The 26,036-nt window shown below is 40.7% G+C and overlaps 1 protein-coding gene across 4 annotated transcripts in view; it reads left to right on the top strand.

The window, feature by feature from the left end:
* PTPRN2 (protein tyrosine phosphatase receptor type N2) overlaps positions 1-26,036 on the top strand; it is a 1,274,829-nt gene that overhangs the window by 405,454 nt on the left and 843,339 nt on the right. Inside the window, exon 1 of one of the 4 annotated variants that reach the window (XM_071215383.1) lies at positions 1,129-1,376. The exons of 2 other annotated variants lie outside the window; for them this stretch is intronic. The gene's annotated coding sequence lies outside the window, so the exon portion shown is untranslated. Of the gene's footprint in view, positions 1-1,128; positions 1,377-26,036 lie in introns of those variants that run through there. One more of the 4 variants, XM_071215382.1, reaches the window with a different exon arrangement.

The raw sequence follows: 26,036 nt of genomic DNA, 5'->3' as shown, positions 1-26,036 counted from the left end.
ATAGCAAATTCTTCTCTCTCACTCTCTCCTGAAAAGATTGAACCACACACCAAACCTTTGTTCTCACCATTGTGCCTTCTTCCTCTGCGCAGGCACTTGTTAGATGGGAAATAATTGAGGGTGAAAATGAAATAAGTTAGTAAAGCTGATAGATTTCTCCCATTCTCCCTGCCTCTCTCAGCACAGGGAAGGCTGAATTTCTCGTCTTGCTAAGAAGTGGAGAGGAATCCGCAGGGTGCCACAAGCTGAGCGAACCCAGAAAAGGCCAAACATTGGGAAGAGGGAGGAGGGAAGATAAAGTTTTTTGTTTTTTTTTGTTTTTCTCTTTTCTAACTCAATTCCTTTGAGATATAATGTTCAAGCCAGGTTGAGACCATTTGAATACTACACATTAAAAATTGTTGAGGGGAAGCAGATGTGGCTCAAACTTTTGGGCATCCATCTGCCATATGGGAGTTCCAGGGTTTGACTCTCAGGGTCTCCTGGTGAAGGCAAGCTGGCTGGCGTGGCGAGCTGGCCTAAGCCAAGAGCTGGTTCATGTGGAGTGCTGGCCCACATGGCAAGCTGGCCGGAGCTGAGAGATAGCACAGCAAGATGATACACCAAAAACAGACACAGAGGAGAGACAATAAGAGACACAGCAGACCAGGGAGCTGAGGTGGTGTAGGGGATTGAGCACCTCTCTCCCACTCTGGAAGGTCCTGGGATCAATTCCTGGTGCTGTCTAAAGAGAAGACACACAAACACAGAAGAACACACAGTGAATGGACACAGAGAGCAGACAATGAGGGGTAGGTGGGCAGAAATAAATCTTAAAATAAAAATTGTTGAGGGGAGCAGGTGAAGCTCAGTGGTCGAGCACCTGCTTGGCATATATGAGGTCCTGGGTTCAATCCCCGGTACCTGTTTTAAAAACAATTGTTGAATCATCCACGTATGCACTCAAAACTAATGCGTTATCTGCGTTAGAGCTGGATATGTCCATACTCAGAGGCACTCAGAGGTGTTATAAAGGGGTGTTCCTGCTGGTACAGGGGCCTGCTGTAATGATGCAGAAACATGGGAGAGAAGAGATCATTGGTTAGGACATAATGCCTTTTGCTGATTTCAAGGTGTTCTTTCTTGTAGATTCTTCTCATTCATACACCAGGTGTGAGGGTTTTCATACCAAGAGGTTGGAACTGGAGGGAAAGATCCACCTCTAGACCTGGCATTGGACTTTCTCTTCCGGACCCCAGAAGCACATTTCCTTCAATGATCCTGGGCCTTGATGACCCCTGCAAGCCTACAGAGCACTCTGATTTTTCTGGGCTCGAAGCTCCTCCTCCACAGATGTCTGGTGCCCCAGGAACTGAATGAAGGGAGAGAAATGTGAGGTTAGTCTGGAGGAAATTTTTCTAAAGCCATCGTCTCACCTGCTTGAACACTTCATTTTAATAGAAATATGAAAGAGAAATCAAATCAGTTTACACTCAAGCTGTTGCCAGGAGGTTGAAGGTGCTGGGGTATGTTTGTGTGTTTGCATATGCATGTGTGTTTGTGAGGGATGATGGGCATAGAGGCAGAGGGCTTTTTATAGAGTAAAATTCAAGGTTAGAGAGCTTTAATCCTGCCATTCTTACGATTAGGAACTTTAGAAGAGTCAAGTCCATCAACAGACAGAGTTGGTGAATGCTAGATGGTAGCACTGTGGCAGCCCTCATCCCACAGGGCAGATAGCCCTTCAAGTTCTAATTTTCTAAGTTTTTATCAAGAAACCATTTGGAGTATGTCAAAGTCCTTTTTCCCATCACCTGAGAAGATCATGTGTTTTTTCCCATCATATTTTAATATGATCTATTACATTAATTGATTTTCTTATGTCAAACCACCCTTGCATACCTGAGATAAGTCCCACTTGATCATGGTGGTAAGTCTTTTAATGTGCTATTGGATTCTGTTTGTTAGTAATTTTATTTTTGAGAATTTTGCATCTACATTCATAAGAGATATTGGTCTGTAATATTCTTTTCTTGTGGTATCTTTATCTGGCTTTGGTATGAAAGTGATCTTGGCCTCCTGGAATGAATTAGGGAGTGTTCCCTCTTCAATTTTTCAGAGATTAAGCAGGACTGGGGTTAACTTTTCTTGGGATGTTTGGTAAAATTCTCCTGTGAAACCATCTGGTCCTGGGCTTTTCTTTGTTGGAATGTTTGTTTGGTGATTTAATCACTTTACTAGTTATTCTTCTGCTGAGATCTTCCATTTCTTTTTGAGTCAGTGTAACTCGTTTGTGTGTTTCTAGGAATTTGTCCAATTCATCTAGGTTATCCAATTTGTAGATATACAGTTAATAGTCTCTTCTTATAGTTTTTATATATTTTGGTGGAATCAGTAGTAATTGTCCCTTTTCATTTCTGATTTTCATTATTTGTGTCTTCTTTCTTTTTTCTGTGCTTAAGTCTAGCTAAAAGATCATTCATTTTATTTATCTTTTCAGATAACAAACTTTCGGTTTGTTGATTCTATTTTTTCATTCACTATTTCATTTATCTGTGCTATAATCTTTATTTCTGCCTTTCTGCTTGCTATGGGTTTAGTCTGCTTTTCTTTTTCTTCCACCTTCCATTTTTGGGGTAAGGACTCTGATTTGAAATCTTCTTTTTTTAATGTAAGCATTTAGAGCTATAAATTTCCCTTTCGGCACAGCCTTTGCTACATTCCATAAGTTTTGTTATGCTGCATTTTCATTTGCTTCAAGGTATTTCCTAATTTCTTTTGTGATCAATTCTTTAATCTGTTTGTTGTTTAAGAGTATGCTGTTTAATTTACACATATTGTGAATTTTCCATTTCTGCCTCTGTTATTGACTTCTAGTTTCATAGAAACTAGGGAGAAACAAGGGTGGTCAGAGAAGAAACATTGTATGATTTCAAGATTTTTGAATTTTTGAGAACTGTTTTGCAACCTAAAATTGATCTGTCCTGAAGAATGATCCCTGTGCATTCAAGAAGAGTACCTGTTCTGTTGTAGTTGGGTGAAGTGTTCTATATATGTTTGTGCAGTCTAGTTGATTTAAATCTGTCAGTATTTGCTTCATATATTTTGGGGCTCTGCTGTTAGGTACATATGTATTTATAATTGTTACATCTTCTTGTTGAATTGACCCCTTTATCAGTATATAAAGACTGTATTTGTCTCTTGTAAGAATTTTTTATGTAAAGTCTCTTTTATATTATATTAGTAAAGCTACCCCAGCTCTCTTTTGGTTACTACTTGCATAGTATATATTTTTCCCATTTTTTTACTTTCATTCTACTTACATATTTGAGTTTAGGGTAAGTTTCTTATAAACAGCATATATTTGGGTCGTGCTTTCCTAACTTTTCTGCCAACCTCTGCCTTTTGACTGGAGTTACTCCATTTATATTTAAAGTCACTTCTGGTAATGCAGAACTTTTTTCTATCATTTTACTATTTAGTTTTTGTATGTCTTTTACCATTTTTGTCCCTCAATTCTTCCATTAATATCTATTGTCATATTTATTTGATTTTTTGTATTGTTCCATATTGAGTTCCTTCTCATTTCTCTCTGGATATATTTTTCATTTATTTTCCTTGTGTTTACCATGGGTTAAAATATATCATCCTGAATTATATTTGATTTTTTACAACTTGACTTCAATAGAATACATATACTTTGTTCCTATATCTCACCATCCCCCCACTTTTTTTTGCTACTTGTTACAAATTGGGTCTTGTACATTGTATGTACAATGATAGAGTTGTCATTACTTTTTATACACTTGCATTTTTGAACCTGTAGGAAGTAAGAAGTGAAATTATATACTAAAACTATTTTATAATACTACTGGTATTTATAATTATTCAAATGGTTTTATTACTTATTATTATATTATACTTATATTATTATTTATTAATGGAGGTTTTATTACTTCATGACACCTCGAATGACTGTCTAGTGTCCTCTTCTTTCAGTTTGACAAACACCCTTTAGCATTGCTCTTAGAGCAGGTCTAGTAATAATGAACTCCCTCAGCCTTTGCTTATCTGTAGATGTCTTAAACTGTCCCTCATTTTTAAAAGAAAGTCCCACCGGATATAAAATTCTTTGTTGGCAATTGTTTGCTCTTAGTTCTTGAAATATTTCAACTTACTGCCTTCTTGCTTCCATTGTTTCTGATGAGAAATTGGCACTTAATTAGGATTCCCTTGTACATAACATATTACTTTTCTCTTATAGCTTTCAGAATATTCTCCTTGTCCTTTGCATTAAACAGTGTGATAAGTATGTGACAGGGTATGTTTCTCATCAAGTTTATCTTGTTTGGTATTCTCTGGACTTCTTTGATATGTATATTCAATCTTCTGCTAAGTGTGGGAAGTTCTATCATTATTTCTTTGACTATTCTTTCTGCTGCTTCCTCTCTTTCTTGTCCTTCTGGACTCCCATAGTATGTAACTGGTATGCTTGATGGTGCTCCATGGTTCTCTTAGTCTGCTTGTCCATTTTGTAATTCTTTTTTCTTACTGCCCCTTAGCCTGACTCATTTCAATTGTCTTTGAACTCACTTTTCCTTTCTTCTTCCATCTCCAACCCACTGTTGAAATCTTCCTGATAATTTTTCATTTCAGTCATTGTTGTCGTCAATTCCAGTAGTTCCGTTCAGTTCCTTTTTAAAATTTCTATTATATTTTTCATTCATTGTTTGCCTGATAACCTTTAGTTCTTTCTCAGTATTTTCCTTCTTCTCCTTGAGTTTATTGAAGATCATTTTTTAAAAAGTTTTTATCCAGTACGTCCACAGTTGGGTTTCTTTATTGAAGGTTTTTTGAATTTTTATCCTCTTCTTTTAGATTGGCCATCATTTCCTGTTTGTTTGTCTTGTAATCGTTGGTTACACTAGGTACATTTTAATATTTTGAAATGTTAACTCTGGGATTTATTCCTTAAGACCTCTATTTCTTGAGTTTGTATCCACTTGGTGATATGACAGAAATTTTCTTGAGTGTCAGGAGCTAACAAAACCAAGCAAACCTAAACAAAAAACACTTTTCACCATCTCTGCAACCTGGTTTTGCATTGCCTGCTGCTCTCCATGAGAGTTAGCCCTCCTATCAGGAAGGTCAATACAAGGTGAATGTAAAGTGGAGGGTCCTCCCTGCCATTTCTGGGCCTGTGTCTTATCCTTGGCTTGAGCTTGCTAGTGGCCTTAGGAGTTCCCTCATTTACAGGAGTCTGTCCCCTGTACTTTCCAGGGAACAGACCTTCTCCCTCTCCCATGTGTTCCACTGAAGGACTTAAAGCAGGTCAGCCTTTACTCTCAGGCTGTCTGCTTTTATTTTTATTTTTTTTAGGAGGTACCGGGCATTGAACCCAGAACCTTGTACATGGGAAGCAGGTGTTCAATCACTTGAGCTACATCCTCCCTTCTATTGTTTTTTAAACTGCTTTTGTTTTCTCAAGCTGTTTTTGCCTAGAGGAGAAATTCTGGGAGGGGGAAGCTTGTCAGAGATGCCTCTTCAAATCCTCTTTCCCAGCTTGAACAAGTCTAAGGACCCCCAGAGATAGTGCTGGCCAATTACAAACTGCTCTGGGAAGGGGCTGATGGAGTGGCCAGGATGGGTACCAAATGCTTCTTCCTTGGATCCCCAAAGTACTTTCTTGACTCAATACCTGCCCAGCAAATGCAGCCCTCCAACTGTCCTCCACTCTTCTGAGGAAGTGAACCATCTTTAAGCCCCCTCTGCTGCTTTGTCTGGGGTGGTTTTCACAGTGACTGCTGTCAGAGTCCGTCCTCTGGTGATCTGAAGTAGCTAATCAAAAGCAGTGATCAGCAATTGAACTGCTCTCCACCCAGGATCTTGGGGAACTAAGTTTGCTTGTCTTTCTCTGGCACCAGAAAGCTACTCCAGCGGCTGGATCCCATTTACTGCCTGCTGTGAGAGTGGGGATTGGGAGAACTGGTGGAAACAGTAATTTGCTGGTCTTTATGAAATTTACCAGCCTCTTCCTTCTTCACTTCCCTGGAGGTTGTGCAGCGTTCTTCCCGACTTCAGAGTTTCAAAATAGTTGGTACAGACAGTTCCTGTCTGTTTAACAGTTGTACGGGTAGAGAAACTGATTCCTGGAGATTTCTGCTCTGCTATTTAACCTGGGCTCCTATGAGGGTCCATGGAGTGGGGGGCAGGGGGAGTTCAAGAGGAGCCCAGTGAAGCCTTCTTGGAAGTTATTGTGCCAGCTCTGCATCTTTGCAAGCCCAGGGTCATAAAGCAAAAATGTCATTCCCTCAAGTGGCCTGAAGATTCTAAGAGTAATTGCATGTATTGTGATTTGTGTGTGTGTATGTGTTTACCTTTTCTTTTGAAACAATTTCAAACATACTGGAACATTGCAAAAGTAATACAAAAATAATACAGGGAAGGATATAGCTCAGGGGTTTGAGTGCCTGTGTCCCATGTACAAGGTCCCTGGTTCAATGCCCAGTGCAGCCCCCCTCCCAAAAAAATGCTTACCTTAAAAATAATACAATATACCTCTTACCCAGATAGCCAGTTTTACCAACTTATACCATTTTGCAACATTTGCCTTATCATTCTATCAATCAGTTTGTCAGTCTATCTATCTAAACTATTATTTTCTAAACATTTGAGAGAACGTTGTATATATCGTACTCCTTTACCATTCTTCTGTGTATATTTCCTAAAAACAAAAATATTCACTTATGTAACTACATTAAGTACAATTATCAAATTCAAGATGTTTAACATTGATATAAAGCATACAATCTATATTCCACTTTTCCAGTTGTCCCAATAATGTCCTTTGGACATTTCCTCCTCCATTATTAGATATAATTAAAGATCATGAATTACATTTAGTTGTCATTGTCTCCTTAGTTTCTCTCTCTTTTCATGTTAGCACATACACATTAAAAAATTGCCCATCCCAACCACTCCAAAGCATGCAATTCAGTGGCATTAATCATACTCAAGATGTTGTACTACCAGCACCACTACCCACTGCCAGAACTTTTCCATCACCCCAATCAGAGACTCTGCACATATTATGCATTGATTCAACATGATGATATTTCACTCAACATGATGTCTGCAAGTTTCATACATATTGTAGCAGGAATTAAAACATCATTCCTTTTTTACTGTTGAGTAACATTCCATTTTTAAAATCCATTTTCTGTGATGGACACTTTGGTTGCTCCCACCTTTTAGGTATTGCAATGCTGCTATAAATATTGTTGTATAAATAACTATTCTAGTCCTTGCTTTCACTTCTTTCTGGTATATACATATCTAAAGGTGAAATTGCCAGTCATATGGTATTCTATGTTTAATTTTTTTTTTTTTTAGATTTATTTATTTATTTTTAATTCCCCCCCTCCCCTGGTTGTCTGTTCTCTGTGTCTATTTGCTGCGTCTTGTTTCTTTGTCCGCTTCTGTTGTCATCAGCGGCACGGGAAGTGTGGGCGGCACCATTCCTGGGCAGGCTGCACTTTCTTTCGTGCTGGGTGGCTCTCCTTATGGGTGCACTCCTTGCACGTGGGGCTCCCCTACGTGGGGGACACCCCTGCGTGGCAGGGCACTCCTTGGGCGCATCAGCACTGCGCATGGGCCAGCTCCACATGGGTCAAGGAGGCCCAGGGTTTGAACAGCGGACCTCCCATATGGTAGACGGACACCCTAACCACTGGGCCAAGTCCGGTTCCCTATGTTTAATTTTTTGAGGAACTGCCAAATACTTTTCCACAGCAGTTTCACCATTTTACATTCCCACCACGAGTGTCTGGGGGGGTTCCTATTTATCCACATCCTTGTCAGCTCCTGTTCTTTTCTCTTCCCTTCCCTTTTTTCCTGTCCTGTCCTTCCCTTCCCTTCCCTTCCCTTCCCTTTCCCTTTCCCTTTCCCTTTCCCTTTCCCTTTCCCTTTCCCTTTCCCTTTCCCTTTCCCTTTCCCTTTCCCTTTCCCTTTCCCTTTTTAAAATAATAGCCATCCTATTGGGTGCAGTGTGGTATCTCACTTGGGTTTTGATGTGCAGTTCCCTAATGGATAACGATGTTGAGAATATTTTCCTGTGCTTACTGGCATTTGTATAACTTCTTTGGAGAAATGCCTGTTCAAGTCCTTTGCCTATTTTTAAAATTGTGTTGATTTTTATTGTTGAGTTGTAGGAGTTTTTTATATGTTCTGGATATTAAACCTATATCAGATATATTATTTCCAAATATTTTCTTCTATACTGGAGTTGTTTTTTTGCTTTCTTAATAATAACCTTTGCTGCACAAAAGGTTTTCATTTTGATCAGATCTAATTTTTTTTCTTTTGTTGCTTGTGCTTTTGATATAACATCTAAAACTCTATTGCCTAATAGAAGGTCATGAAAATATTTCCCTATGCTTTCTTCTAAGAGTTTTATGGGTCTAGCTCTTGTATTTATGTTATTAATCTATTTTGAATTAGTTTTTATATCTGGTATGAGGTAGGAGTATACTTACATTCTTTTGCATGTGTATGTCCAGTTTTCAGCAAAATTTGTTATAGACTATTCTTTCCCCAGTCAGTAGACTTGGCTCCCTTGTCAAAAACCAGTAGGCCACAGATGTGTGGGTTTATTTCTGTGCTGCTTGAGTTTCCTTCACTGCTTAAGCAAAAAATGTGCAATGTGTTGACTTAAACAATTGGAATTTAATGGCTCACATTTTGAGGTTAGGAAGAAGTCTAAATCAAGGCATTGTCAAGATGATGCCTTCTACCCAGAGACTGTGGCACTCTGGGACTGGCTGCTGGTGATCCTTGGCCTTGGGCTTCTCTATCACATGGCAATGCACATGGCAGCCTCTCCTAGCCTTTCCCTTCTCTTCTGGGTTCTGTTAATGTTCAGCTGCTGGCTGCTCCCACTGTGGCTTTCTCTTTCTGTCTGAATTTCTTTCTGCTTATAAAGAATTGCAGTAATAGGAGTAAGGCCCATTCTGATTGAGCTGAGCCATACCTTAACTGAAGTACCCCATCAAAATGTCCTACTTATAATGGGTTCACACCCCAGGAAAGAATTCAATTTAAGGACATGTTTTTCTGGGGTCCATAGCTCCAAACCACCATTGTCCCCCTTTTGGACTCAAAATGACATGTTCTTTCCACATGCAGAATACATTTATTCCATTACAGCATCCCAGAAAACTTAAGTCCTTTTAGTAACACTGCTAACTAAAAAGTCTCCTCAAAATCAGCTTTGAATATTTTCTGTCCTGGAGCACAATTCCCCTCTGCTTGAAATCTAGAAAACAAATTATTTGCTTCTAATATAAGATGGAGGGGCAGGCATAGTATAGACTTTCCCATTTCAGAAGGGAGAAATTGGCAGGAAAACAGATGTCACAGTCCCAAACAATTAAAAAACCCAGTGTCTTAGTTTGCCAAATGGCTGCAGATGCAAAGTACCAGAGATGGGTTAGCTTTTATAGTGGGGATTTTATTTAGGCTAAAAGCTTACAGTTCCAAGGCTGTGAAATGTCCAAATTAAGGCACCATCAGAGATGCTTTCTCACTGCAGTCAGTTACTGATAATGGTGTCCTGCCACTTGGTGTAGATGGCCACTGATTTCTGCCTTTCCTTTCAGGCTCACCATTCCTCAGAGCCCAGGTCCTGGAGCTCAGTGTGGGCAACCAGGAATTGGGCTATCTCTTTCTGGGCCTACTCTCTCAGTTTCTGCTTCTCTGATTTCTTCCCAAGTTCAGCTGTGATCTATCAGACATATGGCTCAACTCTTTCTGGGCCTCAGCTCTTTGAGCTTCTTAGGGCTTCTCTCCTTGAGCTCAGCTGTGGGCAAACCTGAAGTCCTTTCTCTCATGTTGCAGGATCAAATATGGCAGCTTCATTTTCCTATGTGTGTCTTTCTCTGTGTATCTCTGTTTATATCAGACCCAGCAAAAAGGCGGAGACACAACCTGAGTCACGTCTCAGTGATGCAGTGCAATCAAAAGGGTCTCACACACACAGGAATGGATTAGTAAATATGATCTTGTTTGTTTTGGGATTCATAAAAGAACTTCAAACTGTCACACCCAGCATGGCAAATGCCATTAGAGTTCAAGGTCTGAGAGTCACCTATGAATCAATGTTTTATCCCCTGGGCCTGATGGATTGCCAGCTCGACCCCTTCCAAGCACTTGTGAGTGGCCGTTCTTTCCCTGGACACTAGAGTGAAGGCCCCACTCTCCCCAAGCATCAGGATGCTCTCCAAACCTCCCATGAAATGCTGGGACACAGACCCCACCATCTCCCAGCATTGGGATGGTGGCAGGCTCTACACGAATATACCAGGACACAGGCCCAATCCTCTCTGAGCATTGGGGTGGCAGCCCTCTCCCTGAACAGCAGGAAGGAAAACCTGTCCCCTCTGTGCACCAGGGCCAGACCCTTTCTTTCCACACACATTAGCCATTGTATGGATATGGAGGCTTTGAAAGTTTGATTGCAGTCTTCAAGGAGCTTATGGTTTATTTATGGAGACCAGGTATATAAAACAAGAACTATCACTATATTATTTTCCTGGGGCTGCTGTAACAAATTGCCACCAACTTCATGGTTTAAAGCAACAGAAAGTTATTCTCTCACAGTTCTGGAGGCCAGAAGTCCAACAGCAAGGTGTTAGCAAGGCCGTATTCCCTCCAAAGGCTCGAGGAAATTTTCTATTCCTTGTCTCTTTCACCTTTTATTGGCCCCAGATATTTTGTGGCTGCATTAGTCTGATCCCTGCCTCTGTCTTCTATGGCCTTCTTCTCTGTATATTTGTCTGATGCGGAAAATGTGATTGCAGTTAGGACACCCTTGGATAATCCAGAATATGTTCTTCCTCTCAACACCCTTAACTCAATCACATCTCTTGCCATAGAAAGTAATATTTACTCTTTTGCCATAGGTATTAGGACCTGGACACATCTTTATGTGAGCTACCTTGCAACTCACAACTGTTACCAACAAGGCTAGGCACCCACCAGTTACTGTCAAATGAGGGACAGAGGTGTACAAGGCAACTGATACTGACCAAAAGGTGGGCTTTTCTGCTGATGCACTTTATTAACCAATTCCTGAGACACTGGGGTTTTAAAGAGAGAAAGTTTATTTGCTTGCACATAACAAAGGAGGTCAGTGGCCTAAGGGCCCAAAATCTGCCTCCCTAAACTACAGTAATTCTAATAGTTTTATAGAAGGTTTAGGTTAATGAGCAATTGGGGTGGGGTTGGCTCAGGTTCCTTCATTAACAAACATGGTGGGGGTGGGGGGAAGTGGTAAGTCACAAGGTTATAAAATCACAAGATAATCATTATCAGAGGTCAAGGCACCTGGGGATAAGGTGGTGCAAAACAAGGGTCAGTTACAAGGTTTTTTTAAAAAATGTATTTCAAACAGGAGAGGGTGGAGTGGCTACTATTTCAACAGAAAGGTTGATATACAATTGTAAGATCTATCTGGAATACCCATCGTAACATCAGGTCTTGTTTAGAAATGACCACATACAAAGTGTGATGGCGGTCTAGCCAGTTTCAGTAATTTTAGATTTTAATCTTTGACTATTTTATAATATACTGGAAGTGAAAAGGCATCTATAGAATGATTCAGTAATCGTAATTATTTGTTAATTCTTAACCTCTGGCTACATAGCAAGGCCACAGAAAGCCGAAGAGAGAATAATTTTAAGATGGGATGACCAGGGAAGGCATTCAGGGAAGATGGGAGCTGAGCTTTGCCTTGGAGGATAGGGTGGTCATTACGGGTAGAAAAGAAAAACACCAGAGGTGAGATAAGGAAGCTATGGATAGAGAAGTAAGGAAGCTATGGATAGAGAAACAAGAGACCTTCAGTAGAAACCATGTTGGCTGAAGCAAAAGATTTTCCAGGGACTGTGGCAAATACACTGGAAAGGTAATGGCATCAGAATGTTGGTATATCACTCTAGGGTGACAGCGATGTTAACAAACAAGGTTATGCTTTCGGAGAATTGGGGTTTGTCAATACAGAGTCACTCTTTTTGGGAGAGCTGGTGGACTGGTGGGAAGATTACCTGCTCCTGCCCATTCTTTGTCACTGAGGTGGCTGACAGCAAATTGGAGCTGCCACCCCTTTGACCTCCACTTGGGACCAAAGGGTTTGGCTTATGGAGGAGAAGCCTACCCAGCCTTGTTTCTCTTCTGGGGAGGTCTGGCCCTGGGGTGGCACCTCACAGAGGTGCAGGAGAGGAGGGGCCCCAAGCCCTGGCAAAGCAGGCCCTGCATAATGCAGCACCTTGCTTCTCACCAAAGAACAAAAATTACTGACAATTACATGCAATTAGCAATTTAAAATTATTAATGGTGGTGAAAGAATGTGTCTATTCAACAAGTAATTTGTCGTAATTTTTGGTAATTGAAAGTAATTTCTAGCAATTAAATCCTAATTTAGTGCATTTTCTGGGTAATGCCTTTATTCGAGGGACGCCTCTGAGTTTTATTGTTGCGTGCTTTTTTTTCAATCACTTTGTTCAGTCAAATTTGCTGGGTAGGGGATTTAGGGAAGCAAAATAACCAAACTTTTGGAAGTACAGGCTGAAGGAAAGAGTTTATCAAGGCTGCCATAATTGTACTGTTTTTCCCTTGGAGGGGTAATAAAAAGAAGTGTGCCCCTTGCCTTCTTAATGCAGGCCTTTGCCACTGAGCAAACTTTCCTTCAATTCATTCAGTCATTTAAAGGCCGGTAAAGAGTCCGGGGGGGAATGAGCTGGCACTTGGGCTCTGCTTCCATTTGGCTGCCTCCTGAGCCTTATCTCTGCCGGGCGTCCCGCAGTGGCTGGCAGTAGAGGATGGCGCGCCCAGGGCTACAGCTGGCACTCACCGCAGTGGCCCTTGCCAACACACTGGGCAGTGGTGTGGATTCTAGAAGGGGCTGCTTTCCGCCTGCAGAGTGCCAAGGACTCAATACCATGGTGAAGTCACAAATGCTGTGAAATGGGATCTGATTGTTCTATTTACCTCTTCCCTTTTAAGAAGAGTCTCTGCCCTCAAAAATCCACGTATCCAGTGGGCAGGTGTGTTGGGGGGAGGTGTTGGGGTGATGACAAAGGATGGGAAAGAGGCTAGCTCATTTCACCCACAAGAGTTAACCTAATCAGTGGTGGATTTGAATATGAAAAGCAGCTCTGTGGCTGTCTTTGTCTACCAGAGGAAGGGAGATTTTTATCCCATATGGAGTCTGTCATCTCTTTTGTCAAGTAGCAAATAAATATTCTGACTAAATTCTTCAGAAATGAAATGACTTCGGTTTATCTGGAAATGTGCTTTATTTCCTTTGCAAATTAGGCATTTTAAGTATGCATGACTTCTTTCTACCATTCTGGGTTGTAATTGAAACTTTAGTATGGTAACTGCCTTTACGTATTTATTTCTGTTGAAAATAGTTTATACCAACAGCTGAAGATATAAGAGATGGAGAGTCGACCTTGATTACAAACATTTGGGTCTTTTCCCTGAACTCTTTAAGGCTCAAATCAAGAGCCACCTTCTTCAGAAAACCATCTTTGACTGCTTTACCTTTGTCTTGGGCCATGGGGCTCAACCGTCTTAGACCCAGGGATGCCTTTTTATAACAAATATATACATATATATATGTATATATACCAGAGATTGAACCTGGGACCTTGTACATGTGAAGCAGCCTCTCAATTACCAAACTACACCCACTCCCCATAACAAATATTCTAATGCTCCCTTTGCTATCCCAAAATAAGATTACTAAGTAATAGAAATTTCAACACACATTTTAAAAAATCAATATAATACTCTACGTATAATAGAAAGTACAAACAAAAGAAAAATAGGATCTGATAAAATAATATGCATTTCAATGTGTAAATGCCTGGGGACAAGGACAGTATGACAATATGTGACATATATTTTATTTATGTGGATATATATGACATATAAATACATGACAATATGAGGAGGCAGTTGATGCTTGCACCTGTCTGCAGAATCTCAGTGAGTGGTCCAGCAAATGCAGGCTGCCTCTAGTGTTGTGCTATTTACAGTATTGCTATTGATGTGATTTTCTGAAATGTTGAACAATTGCAGGCAAATTTTGAAAAAAAAAAATATAATCTCTTGATTCACATTATAGTTGCATCCTGGAAAATTAGTTATCTAATAAAACTGTAAGATGGAATTATGTTTTGCCTTGGAAATTATAAAGAGGTTTCCTTCCTATGTAAATGTCTGGAAAAACAATTTTTGGTTATGGGGATTTTCTCAGCCATTGTAGGGTATCTAACCCTTCTGGACACCATCCCCTAAATTTCAGTAATGCTCCATCTCCCATTGTTATTGTGACGGCCCAAATGTTACCTCCACATATTTCCAGAATGTTCCTTGGCAGGGTGCTGCCACATTAGTCTGGTACCTCTCCCTGCCTATCCTTACATATGCTTTGGAACTTGAGTTTGTGCCAATTGCTATTATTCATTGTATGTTTCTGCAATGACACTCAAACAGACATTCCATGAGAACAGACCCCTGTCTTATATTTCTGGATTTCCTCATAATCCCTCTATGGTATTCACAAAATAGGTAAGCAGGGAGTGCTCAGTGTAGACATACTTTCTGTGGAATCTTCAAGACAAAGAAATACCAAGGCACAGGTCACCGGGGAAACTGTCTGGAATACCCATACCCCCTCTGTACCTGGGGAACACATACTTATTCTTCATGAACTCAATCTCACAGGTCCCCTCTTCTGTGAAGCTGCCTTGACTTCTCCAGCCTTCTTTTCATTTACCTTCTTTCCAAAGCTCTTGGTTTAGATCTTCATTCTAATATTTATCACATATATACTATGGTTTTTTGTTTAAAAGCTTTGCCCTCCTGTATTATGAGCTCTTTGCAGGGTCCAAGGAGCATTTCATATTCCTCTTTGGATGTATGGGGTCCAGCAGTGTCTGAGTTATAATAGGTGTTCAGTAAATGACTAATGAATGAAAGAAAATGAATGAATGGCTGAAACTGCATTCTTGGAAGTTACATTCCTGCCCTAAGTTCTCAAAAGATTACCTGGGATCTTTAAGTGCACTTGTGGGTCTTTTTATGTCTTTTCTCTTGCCTGGGACTGGGAGAAAATTATGAGTGCTGAGAAGCACCTGAGAGGGAAGGAAGCAGAAAAGGAATTGACCTCCTGGGTCCTGGATTTACTAACAGAGATGAGAGCACAGCTACCCTTCATTTCTCCTGCCTTCCACTTCTGCTCACGGGATCCTAAACACCAGGAGCCCTTGCTAGTGCTCCCAGCAGCTGCGGGTGATGTTCAAAGTACACAAGACAGATGTAGCCACATTCCTTGGGGCTCTGTTTCCCTAAGCAATTGTATTTCGTAGATTACACTAGTGAGAGAACCCTACCTAACGAAAAGCTTAGCAGTTTTGTTTTCTGTTTCTTGGATCATTTGTTAAGGGCAATTCTGCCTGGGTAGTCAGGGTACCACTGGTGAGTTCTGACCTTTTCAGCTTGTGTTTATTTGGTCTTTCTGAGTGGAAATAGCAATTGTACCTGCCAACATTTCATCAGGCAAAATGGTTAGGGGGATGGAAGGGAAGCAAAGGACATTATGTTCCCTTTCTACAAGTTTAACCAGAGAAAGCAAAGGTAAACTTTGAAGATCAAAGATCAAATCTGTGCTCTAAACATAAAAGAGAAGAGGAAGAGGAAGAAGAGCAGCAAAGGAAGATGAAGTTGTAACTCATTGGATAGAGTTTACAACTATTCATTGACCCTTTCCATGAAAGGCAAGAGGATAGTCTAATCTTTTATTTGGGTAATATTTATTAAATATCCTAGTGAGCGATAGAGGGACAGAGTGGTGAGGGATAGATGGGTATCTCTGACTTTACCACTCGCATGTCTCAGCCCTCTTGCAGTTAGGCTAGTTCTGACAATGGGATAAGTGGAAACACTTTGTGACTGGCAGTTACCCTTTCTTCCCTAACTCTGGTTTGAGTTTAGGCCTTTTTTTTTGGTCTATATTTATTTTTTTAATGTTACATTAAAAAAATATGAGGTCCCCATATACCCCCCACCCCCCTTACCCCACTCCTCCCCCCATAACAACCACCTCCTCCATCATCATGAGACGTTCATTGCACTTGGTGAATATATCTCTGAGCACTGCTGCACCTCATGGTCAATGGTGTAGCTCAGTGGCTGAGCATGTGCTTTACTTGTACAAGGTCCCAGGTTTAATCCCCAGTACCTCCTAAAAAAAACAACAAAAAACAGTATGAGAACCTCTTCTTCTCTTCTCCGGCCCTGGTGATCTAGAAACCACATACTGAATCACCATTGGGTAGGGAGGTATCCTGGAGAGCCATGTGATCTCTAACAGACTTGAATGAACAATATATAAAGTTTTGTTGTGCTAATATGCATGCAATATGTCTTGGGTAGATTTGTTACTGTAGTATCACCAAAGTCTGTCTTCACAAATACAGAGGAAATTCACAGTCTAGGGATAGGAGGAAGCTGGCTTAGGAACAAATAATTATGTTACTGTTTCATAATTGAAACAGAAGCTTGATATTCATAAGGGATATATACTAGGATTTTTATGAATGCCAAAGTTTATTAACGTTATTATGGCATATAATTTACATCTTAAGGTGGCAAAAATGTAATTCAATGAATTAAGTGAGCAGAGACTCATGATTCTATAAGTACAGAAATGAAACAGTTAATCAAGATAAAGAAATATTGCCACTTAAATAAACTACATATTTGTGACATCATTACTGAAATTAACTGAATCTGCAATTTAAGGAATGTGGTAATGAGTGATGTGAATGTCTGTTTTGTTATATTTGTGTGGATGGGTGGAAATGACAGTGGTATATAGACTATGCCATGGTGAGTTCATTTCATTATAGTTCAAGAAATGCTCCTGACTTCCAGAATCACAGTTAACTTCACCAAAAAGAAACAGGGGGCAAGCGGACTTGGCCCAGTGAATAGGGCATCCGTCTACCACATGGGAGGTCCGTGGTTCAAACCCCGGGCCTCCTTGACCCGTGTGCAACTGGCCCATGCACAGTGCTGATGCGCGCAAGGAGTGCCGTGTCATGCAGGGGTGTCCCCATGTAGGGGAGCCTCACACACAAGGAGTGCACCCCGTAAGGAGAGCTGCCTAGCACGTAAGAAAGTTCAGCCTGCCCAGGAATGGTGCTGCGCCCGCAGAGAGCTGACACAGTAAGATGACGCAACAAAAAGAAACAGATTCCCATGCCGCTGACAATAACAGAAGCGGACAGAGAGGAACACACAGCAAATGGACACAGAGAACAGACAACTGGGGCGGGGGGAAGGGGAGAGAAATAAATAAGTCTTTAACAAAAAAAAGGAAACGGGAAACTGGTAGAGGGCAAGATAAGGGTTAGAATTGTAAACAGATTGTAAAGACATATGGGAAGTGGCATTCTCCAGTGTTCTTTTGTAAAAAATACATCGTAATTGACAACTATTCTTGGAACCTATGGGTGACTTTTTTTCCTCAAGTAGCTCTGAGACTCTATGAAATAGAGTTGCTGGCAAAGTTATTACACTCATGATAGAATCAATAGATTATAGCCAGTGAATGTGTTTGCTGAAACTATAATATTGAAGTACTTCATTAATTTTTATGACTAATTCCTCCTTTGATACCTTTAATACTTTTCACAGACTCTTCCACGTCATCTTCCACCCATTGTCTCCTCTATGTACATCTGTAACACTTACCCTGCACTTTCATCCACATCTATAAAACTGTCACCATCCACTTGCTATGCCTCATTCTATAGTTTAATGAAAGAAATATAATGAAGGCACAGTCGTCTCATTCTAAAGGACTGTCCAACCAGCCAATGCTATTTCAGATTTCACCTCATCTAGCATTCCTTGAAGGTTATCTTAAAGTCTGAGATTGTTTACTGTTTCTAATGTTGGCTCATGTTAAGAGGTAAGCAAGCATGTGATGCATGTAATATGTCTTAAAGGTAGGATCATATACTGGTAGAGAGCAAGAAGGAACTCAGTGGTCATGGGGAAAAACATCATGACACTCGAATGTACAGACTATGTATTTTCCAGACAATCTTGTTCAGTGTCTTTGGTAAGTAATGCCTAAAATTCAAGGTTCTGTGATTCAAGGTATTGCTCTACTTCTGAAGCAAATCACTTATAAAATAAAACAGAAAAGAATTACACTGTGACCTAAACTTTTAAAAATGTACTAGCACTTCTTATTCTTGGCCCTTTATACAAAGGAGTTTGCAAAACTTGAAGATGGCCACGTTCTGACAAGTAGTGGAGGAAGCCTGTCCTTGACTAGTACAAATTTCAACGCATGCTTATTCCCCAGTGATAGGAATGTTCTTGAAGACATCTTCTTTTCACAAAGAAGTTGAGGATATGTTTCAGTCTGAGCTTTTTCACTCGGCATGAAAGGTACTAAGGTTGGCTAATGTAAGTCTTCTGATTAACATGCTTTAGGGAGAAAAAAGTAGTTTTCAAAGTCACCTCTACTATTGGCAAAGATGGGATCAGTAGTCACGTTAGTGCCTTTTCTACCTGCTGCATTATGGAAATCCTTCCTACTTGTGATGGGTTTGAAGCTGCATGGCCACAGGAAAGTATGTTCTTAAATCTAATACATCCTGTGGGTGTAAACCTATTGTAAGTAGGACCTTTTGCTTAGGTTACTTCAGTTAAGGTGTGGCCTCGGGTGGGTCTTAATCCTCTTCCTGGAGTCCTTTATAAGAGTATGAATACAGAGAGAAGGAGATAAAAGAGCCGTGGAAGCAAGAGGCTAAAAGCAATGAAACCCAGAAGAGAAGGGAGAAACCAGCAGATGCTGCCACATGCCTTGCCATGCGACAGAGGAGTTCAGGATCACCAGTAGCTGGTCTTTGGGAAGAAAGCATTGCCTGGTGATGCCTTGATTTGGACATTTTTCTCAGCCTCAAAACTGTAAGCTTGTAAGATAATAAATTCCCATTGTAAAAGCCAATCTGTTTCTGGTATATTGCTTTTGGCAGCCTAGCAAACTTAGAATACTATTAAATCACATTTTCACTGGGAATCACATACCATAGACTGTGTAGCAGCTTGTCAACAAGCATGTCCTCCTGTCCCCCATCCTTAGAACTGAGCTCACAGTATTAATTACGCTTAAAAGTGTGCAGTGCTTGTTTGTTTGACCTCCTATTTATTGCTGGTCTTTCCCATAAGAATGTAAGCTTTTTGAGGGTAGAACCCTTGATTTCCTCAGTGTCAGCACACATAGACAGTATGAGCTAACTGGCTCTGCCTTTGGGATTCACTTCCATCCTGGGGTGTCACACACCCCACAAACTTCTTACGGAGTCCATGAGTTATATACTTTCTCATGAAAAAGGGGTACTAGAATTATCTAAATGTTTTATTATGGAAATTTTCAAACACACTCAAAACTAGAGAATACAAAAACCCCCCATGTACCCCACACAAAGTTTAACAACTATTAACTTGTCCTTTGAGTTTTATCTAATTCCCCTCCCGAATTATTTTTACCTGGAGTATTTCAAATACCCCAGACATTAGCTTGTTTTACCCATGTGTATGTCCATACATATCTCTATCAGAAAAGGACTTATGAAGACTTAACCACAATATCTCTATCACTGCTAACAAAATTAACAGTAATTCTTCAGTGTGAATGCTGGAATTTGAATTAGTTATTTTATGATCTATTCTTAGCTCTGCTTTTCTTTAGTTGCCTGACTCTCAGCAAGTCATTTAACACCTGTGAATCTGTTTCTTCATTTGTAAAATGGGATAAGACCTGATAATAATATATTAATATCCAGCACTTCCCAAAAACCTGACCCTGTTATAGTGGGTTTATAAGTACTTATTACATTTAATCTTTGCAAACTCTCTAGTTATTACTATTATTATCCCTATTTTACAGACAGGAAAAGTGAGGCACAGAGCAATTTAGTGATGTACACAAACTTAGACAGCTGAGATTTGAACCCTGGCAATCCACTTCCAGTTCATCTTCTTTATCACTATGCTAATTCCTCTAAGGAGAATGCTTTGTGGACCATAAGGGCTATTCAAATGTAAGGTATTACTCTTATCATGATATGACTGCAGCTCCCAGTGATTTTCCTCTGCCTGATTGGGTCCTCTCCTGCTCATGAGTGTTGACTGGATCTCACAGCTGCTCAGCAATTGCTGGTCTCCTCTCTGAGGAGGTTCAGCCCATGCCTTATTGACCTAACTTCAGACTGGCAACTTGCTCTATATCCCCTGGATTTCAGGATTGCTACCTGCCTAGAGACTTTGGCACCCATGGTTGGCACCCGGCTAGACTGCCTGGAGCTCTCATGCCAACTCACACCCAGCCTGGACTGGCCTTGATGTTTGGCTCGTTGTGTTGGCCCCTCCATGGCAGAACATGTATTCTCCCAGAGCCTGGGTCCTTCCCTCTATGGGAATCCTTCGCCTCCTAGCAGTTCACTACTGAAGACCCAGCAAGCCTTTGAAGTTGGTTATGTCAGCATCACCTACTTCATATTTCGTGGCCTGAGCTACAATCTTGCTTTGAATCAAAATTCTCTCTGACATCCACTTATCCTTCCATCTTCCACTTGGGTCCAGCTGATTTCCTTACAATTAGTTCTTGTGTTTTTATAGGGATTCGGTGTGGTAATAATGAATAAGGAAGTTTGGAGGAAACGAACACTAGTCACTTGATGATATTTTATATTTGCATGGCTAATGTTTGAACGTGAAAATTTACCTGGATGGACGTCCAATTTATACACAAATTATATTTTATATACTTTTATGGTATTTTTGTTTAGCATGCTAGATTGTAGTCTTTGAAAAAGGCCTGTAAAATCATTGTTTTGAGAAATTTTTAGCAGTTTAATCATTTATTTAGTCATTCTTTAATAAATATTTCAGTGAGTGACTAATACATGCACATGTTTTGATCTTTTCAAAATGGTTTCTCTTAGAGGTCTCCTTTCATCTTTGAAGTGCCATATGAGTAGTTAGGGTACATGTCTTTCTAGTTAGAGTGATTGACTAACTTAGATCACACGGATAGTTAATGAGCTTTGTCATCAACTACTGTTTCTTTTTGATTCCATGAATACCCTGACCCTCTTTCAACTCTTGGTTTCTTCTTTTACATTCCCCTTCCCAGTGGCTCTTAAGGCATGCTATTTCCCATTTGCCTCAGTTTCTTTTATGCCCTTTGGTCTTTTCAATAGAGGTGATCCCAAACAGGGCTAAGTGAATGGAATGATTGGTCAAATAATCCATTCATAATATAATTACTATAGAAAATAATATGAAACAAACCAATTATCACATGACAAAACTATAGCAAACACTGCTAAAAGGAACCACAATTGCACTTTAGGCTAGTTAACAGTCAGGAAAACAATAGAAACAAAATGCCAGGAAGCTGATTCATTATCAGAGGCTCATCTGGTAACTGAACAGGAATCAAGGATTCCCAGTGTCAGGCGATGATTTAAGATATTTGGATTCAAACTTAATCAGAATCATTCTCTATAAGTGATGCTGGAAATTGATTTAAATAAGGAGAAAGCAAATCGAATGTGCGCATGTTCTGGAGTCAAGAGAAGCTAGTTCTCCTTTCTTGTATGATGATTGTAAAAGTTACAGTTAACTTGAGACCATGAAGTTTGTTCTCAGCAAATGATGCTGTTCTTTTGTAAGAACATTCTGAGGACAGGCATGGACTGTGCCTAATCTTAGAAGTAGAAGGTTTTTTTTATGATCCTCAGAGACTTTTTAAAAATTCATTTTTGTATGTGATTAAAATTGACTTAGCAGTTTATCAAATGAGCAATTTAACATCTTCTAAAATTTGGTATATATAAACTGAAAACAGGTAGCATCGACTGAGAAGTCTGGCTTGACATTGATGCAGAGCTCATCTTCTGCATACATATATACTGATTTTTCAGATTCCTGCTATTTTTAAGAAGGACTCTGATGAATTCTATCCCATCTATATTATTTTGAGTTGATCATAATTTTTCATTAAAAATGAAACCATTATATATTTTCATTGTAAGTTACTATTCATCTAGCTTCATCAATATTGATTTGTTTATTATAGGATGTCTGGTTAATTGTACTGTGCATGGTGAGGCAAATTTGCGTCAAAAGCATTTCAGGTCTAAATATTCCATTAACTAATGTTTAAAGCTTGCTTGCTTTTTGTAATCCAAAGCTGACTCTGCTATATTCATAATGCAAGATCAAAGATGAACGTAATCCATCACTGCTGCAATTTCCCTATAAGTTAAATTTCATTTTCATCACCGAATTATTTTTCACAGTAGTACTTCAGATAGAGATGGTGGCCCAGGAATCTTTTGCCCTTCTGTAGAATTTTATGGTCAAAAGTGTCAAGAGTCACTGACTTAAAGTGACTCAGAGTCCTCTCTGTCATTTAGCCTGTGGTTTTCAAAACTGGTGCCAGTTGAATGATGGTGGGACTGGATAATAGGCAGGTGGGAGACAGTGAATCAGGAATACATGTTACGGCCAGTGAGGCATATTTGTCTATCGGTGTATGACTGACTGTACAATAGCAGCATATACCTACCTCTGATAACCAATTACCAGCACTCTGAAGTCAAGATGTGAAGATACATCATCGCCCAGCATGAACTGACACATTTAGTTCTCTCTTTGTACCCTCACCCTGGTCTTCCTCTCTGCTCTACTAAAACCTTTTCTTTCTGTGGCCTGTCTTCTTCCTGGTTGTTAGACCCCACCTCTGGTCAGCAGGTGGATTCCTGATAAGGCTTTCATGGCAGGCAAGACTCCTTCACTTGTGTTGGCTTTAGCTGGCATTTTTTATGTCCTTTTACTCCTAATAATCTGATCTTAGGCTCATTCTTCACTAATGCGCTGGCCCTTTACCATAAGAAAACTCTAGTGAGAGTCAAATCCAAGATGCAGACTTGCCAGGGATGCAGAGTCCAGCCAGACAGTTGATGAGTCAGCTTTGTGATTCATGCTCTCTGTCTTGAGTGTCAACATAGACAAATGTCCCATGACTTCTTCTCAGGGAAACCCTATATCATATTTCCAAAACCCCCTATTCTTTGAGCTTTTCTGTTCTGGGCCTAAAACAAACAAACAAACAAACAAAAAATGAAGAAGAGTTATGCTGAGTCTCTATCTCTAAAACCTTATGATCATTTCTTCCAATTTGGAAAAACGTAGGCAGCTAACTTTCCTGTGCTCACAACTGACTTCATTCTTCCAATGTTCCAGTAAAAACTTTAAATCAGGGGTTCTTAACCTTTTTTGCTTCATAGACCCCTTTGCCAGTCAGGTGAAAACCATGGACCCCTTACTAAGTCCACACTATACTGTGTATTATTTAATAAATATACCCACACCAACATGTCCCCATAAGAATCATGTTTTTTCAAATTTCAATTCAACCTCACAGACCCCTTGTTAAGAACCCCTATTTTAAATGGAGTTTCTTGGGAAGCAGATTTGGCTCAACTGATAGTGTCCACCTACCATATGGGAGGCCCACCTACCATATGGGAGGTCCAGGGTTCAAACCCAGGGCCTCCTGACTAGTGTGGCGAGCTGGCCCATGCACAGTGCTGATGCACACAACGAGTGAAGTGCCACACAGGGATTTCCCCCCCATAGGGGAGCCTCACATGCAAGGAGTGAGCCCCATAAGGAGAGCCATCCCAGGTGAAAAAAGCATAGCCTGCCCAGGACTGGCACCGTACACACGGAGAGCTGACATAGCAAGATGATGCAATAAAAAGAGACACAGATTCCTCATGCTGCTGACAAAAATGCAAATGGACACGGAAGAATACACAGTGAATCGACATGGAGAGCAGTCAGTGGTGAGGGGGAGAAATAAATTAAAAAAATAAAATCTTTAAAAATAAATAAATAAATGGAGTTTCTTGTCCTACTTGGTTGTCTTGGGTATTTCGTAACTTGTTCTTATTTTTGGCAAGAATGTTTCCTCCTTAAGCACCTTCTACCATCCCCTTCACTTCCCCACCCCAAGGACATTTTAAAAACCCAATTTGAATACACGTACATAATTTTAAAAATTAAAATAGTCATAGAGTGCTTTCCTCATGGTTCACAATCTTGTTGGATAGAATATTTTCATGACCTTGGGGAAGGCAAAGATTTCTTACAGGCCACATGAAGCACTACCATAAAGGAAAAAATTGATAAATCGGATTGCATAAAAATTAATAACTTCTTTTCATCAAAAGACACCATTAAGAGAGTGACAAGGCAAGCTACAGAGTTGGAGAAGATGTTGGCTGCACATATATCTGATGAAGGACAAGCATCGAGTATATGCATCGATGATAAAGCGTTGAGAAAGAGGAAGACAGTCTAATAGAAAAATGGGCATAAGACTTGAACAGGCATTCACCAAAGAAGGTATACATATGGCTAATGTATATGTATAGGAGAAAGTGCTTGGTTAATTGGCAGAGAAATGAGAGTTAAAAGCCTGATGCCATGCTCTTATGCACCCTCCAGAATGGCTCAAATGGGAATGGACGGACGGGAACGCCTTGGCAGCCCTGTACATGCACACTGTAGTCCTCCCCCCATCGGTGCCATCATCACAGTATTTGTAACGACCACCTTGCCTGTGTCGTTGGCTGTGTCCTCAGGTTGACGAAGTGCCAGGAGGGCAGGGGCCTCACCTGTCCTGCTTGCCGCCTCTGATACTTCTCACCCAGAAGGGGAGCAATGGAAACAGTTCACGTGGACTTTCCTGATAGAGGGGGATCAAATGTGGGACCCTAACCACTATTGTTAGTGGCCCTGAAGGAGATTTTTTTAAAAGGAGTGCTAACAAATTTGAACTATGGCCACTCCTTGTACTGGCCGGTTCTTCGGGGCACTTGCAGCTCCAGGCACCATACCCAGCCCCCTCCCACCACTCTGCCAGGCAATTGCTATTACCCTTTCCAACAAATGAGAAAAGGGGGGTTCACCTAGGAGGGCGTGGCTCGAGGACACCCCTTGTCAGCGATGTTGCCAGGACGGGAGCCTCGTGCTCTTCCTGCATCCTGCTCTGCTTTGGGTCTAGGGCAAGTCTTCTCCCCTGGTGGGACGTGTGGCATCTTTTACCTAAAGAACAATTGAGCTGACGCTGAAGGAGGAAGGAGTGTGACTGGGAATGCGCGGTGCTCACTTCCCCGGGGGTCTGGGGAGAGCCTCTGAGCTCCAAGGCTACTCAATTCAACTGCTAAAAGCTGGGAGGCAGCCACTGGTCATGTCTAGAAAACAAAGCCCGAGATATACAGTATGTGCTTTCAAAAAGCGGCAATTTTCAGGCCCAGCAACTGCTTTCAATAACAATGTCATAAGGATATTTAGTGCTCGCGCTCCGTGTGCATTTGCAGCTGCGGCTTCGACACTGTTATGGACTATATTGTGTCATTGATCCACTAAGAAATCTCTAATTAGCCCTGAGTATGATGGGCTGTAATTGCTTCTGAGGAGCTGTCATGGTCTATTGTGTTAAGAATCCACATGCCCCCAAGAGCACTCAAATAGGCCCTCACCCAGGACGGCAGCACAAATGTCCCCAGATGCAATCTATTGGGTCAGCTCTCTCTGTTTTACATAGCCTCCCACTATATGTTTAAATGACAGCCTGGGAAGAGTCAATTGTATTGCTTTGATATGACTTTACGTGGGTGGAGGGGGAGGGTAGGCCATGTTAAAGAGGTAGGAGCTGATATTTCTACTACTACGGGCACTATTAACAATGTAAAGAAATGCCCCCAAAGTCCTTGATGTAGAGATAGCAAAAGGGTGACTAATGCTCAGCTGATTGTAGTGGCTGGATTTCGTTTGCTCGCCTTCAGTTGTACACAGTCTAAGAAGCAGACATGCCCAAAGTTGTATAAAAT

Source organism: Dasypus novemcinctus, chromosome 5 (genome assembly GCF_030445035.2).
Source record: "Dasypus novemcinctus isolate mDasNov1 chromosome 5, mDasNov1.1.hap2, whole genome shotgun sequence".
In the NCBI taxonomy this organism is placed as follows: Eukaryota; Metazoa; Chordata; class Mammalia; order Cingulata; family Dasypodidae; genus Dasypus; species Dasypus novemcinctus.
The sequence above is the reverse complement of the archived record's forward strand: the minus strand, read 5'-3'. Positions and strand labels throughout refer to the sequence as shown.